Source organism: Ovis aries, chromosome 5, assembly GCF_016772045.2.
Source record: "Ovis aries strain OAR_USU_Benz2616 breed Rambouillet chromosome 5, ARS-UI_Ramb_v3.0, whole genome shotgun sequence".
Lineage (NCBI taxonomy): Eukaryota > Metazoa > Chordata > Mammalia > Artiodactyla > Bovidae > Ovis > Ovis aries.
In genome coordinates, this window is record NC_056058.1 from 39976545 (window position 1) to 39979119 (window position 2575).

Below are 2575 nucleotides of genomic sequence, written 5' to 3' on the forward strand. Positions count from 1 at the left end.
ACTTGTACTTCCTTATTAATTTTCTGTTTTGATGATCTTTCCTTTGGTACAAGTGGGGTGTTAAAGTCTCCTACTACCATTGTGTTACTGTGAATTTCTCAATTTATGTCTGTTAGTGTTTGCCTTATCTATCGAGTTACCCCTATGTTGGGTGCATAGATTTTACAATCGTTATGTCTTCCTCATGGATTGACCCCTTGATCATTACATAGCGTCCTTCCTTATCTCTTGTAGCATTCTTTATTTTAAGGTCTATTTTGTCTGATATGAGGATTGCTACTCCAGCTTTCTTTTGACTTTCACTTCCATGAAATATTTTTTCATCCTCTCATTTTCAGTCTATACATGTCTTTAGGTCTGAAGTGGGTTTCTTGTAGACAGCATATATATGGGTCTTGTTGTTGTATCCATTAGACCAGTCTATGTCTTTTGATTGAAGATTTAATCCATTTATATTTAAAGTAATTATTGATATATATGCTCCTATTGCCATTTTCTTAATTGTTTGGGATTTGTTTTTGTAGATCTTTTCCTTCTCTTGTATTTCCTGAATATATAAGTCCCTTGACATTTGTTGTAAAGCTGGTTTGGCGGTAGTAAATTTTCTTAACTTTTGTTTGTCTGTAAAGCTTGATTTCACCATCAATTTTGAATGAGATGCCTGCTAGGCAGAATACTCTTGGTTGTAGGTTTTTCTCTTTCAGTATTTTAAATACATCCTGCCATTCCCTTCTGGCCTTCAGAGTTTCTGCTGAAAGATCAGCTGTTAAACATAGGGGTTTCCCTCGTATGTTACTTGTTGCTTTTCTCTTGCTGCTTTCAATATTCTTTCTTTGTGCTAAATATTTGTTAGTTTGATTAGTATGTGTTTTGGCATGTTTCTTCTTTCTTTTGTCATATATGGGACTCTTTGCACTTCATGGACTTGATTGACTATTTCCTTTCCAATGTTGAGGGAATTTTCAACTGCAATCTCTTCAAAAATTTTCTCATACACTTTCTTTTTCTCTTTTTCTTCTGGGACCCCTATAATTTGAATGTTGGTGCATTTAATATTGTCCCAGAGGTCTCTGGGACTATTCTCAATTCTTTTCATTCTTTTTCCTTTATTCTGCTCTTCAGCAGTTATTTCCACCATTTTACTTTCCAGCTCACTGATCCATTTTTCTGCTTCAGATATTGTGCTATTGATTCCTTCTAGAGTATTTTTAATTTCAGTAATTGTGTTGCTTGTCCCTGTATGTTTATTCTTTAATTCTTCTATGCCTTGTTCATTGATTCTTTCATTTTCTACATTCTATTTTCAAGGTTTTGGATCATCTTTACTATCATTATTCTGAATTCTTTTTCAGGTAGTTTGCCTATTTTCTCTTCATTTATTTGCACTTGTGTGTTTTTAGGTTGTTCCTTCATTTGTGCAGTATTTCTCTGCCTTTAATTTTTTTTAACTTACTGTGTTTGAGGTTTCCTTTTCCCACAAGTCAAGGCTGAATTTTTTCTTCCTTGGTTTCTGGCCTCATTAGTTTGGTCCAGTTGTGTAAGCTTTGTGTAGGGTGTGATTTTTGCTTGTATTATGGTGGGTGGAGGTAAGGTTTGTTTTTTTTTTCTCTCCTCTGATGGGCAGGGCTGAGAGAGGTGGTAATCCTGTCTGCTGATGATTGGGTTTGTATTTTTGTCTTGTTTGTTGTTTGGGTGAGGGTGCAAAGTGTGCTACTGGTAGTTGGGTGATGATAGGCCTTGTGTACAAGTAGTTGCCTTTGTGGAATTCTCGTTATTTGCTAATCCCTAGGGTTAGGGGTCCTCAGGTAGTCTAGGGTCTTAGAGTCAGCACTCCCACTCCAAAGGCTCAGGGCTTGATCTCTGGCTGGAAACAGAGATTCCACATGTGGTTTGTTATGGCATTAAATGGGATGAAAATAAATACACAAAAAAAGAGGAAGAAAACAAGCACCCCAGGCAAATGGCAATTACAAAATCAGGTAAATAATAACTAAAATAATGGAATAAACACATATATATACACCCATAAGCAGAACCAAAACTGTCCAAAAAAATTAAGCATAATAGATTGGCCCCACAAACGAAGGAAACCAAAAATGAAATCCACCAGTTAAGAACAAAACTACAGTATAAACTGGAAAACAAAACTACAGAAAAGTGCTACCTGGGGAATAAATCAACAAAAAACAGAACAAATATGGTGAGAAAAAGAAAGAATAGAAATGCAAGTTAATTAGAGGTAGATTGAGAAGATTTATGTATATTAAAGATTAACCGCAAAAGGAAAAGAACAGTGGGAAAGGCAAACAAAGGAATAAATGTAGAAAAATAATAATAAATTTTAAAATTTTAATTAAAATTAGAAGAAAGGGGAAAAAAAGAAAAAAGACAGAAAAATGAATAGAAAAAGGAAAACCCCAGAAAACCACAAAAGGCCAACATTGAGGCAGAAGCATATAACAAATAAAATGTGTGATTTTAAGAAAATTCTCAAAAGTGTAAATAGATTTGATAGTATTAGTTAAATCCACAACTACAACAACAAAGGGGGTGGGGAAGGGGGAAAAATTAATAA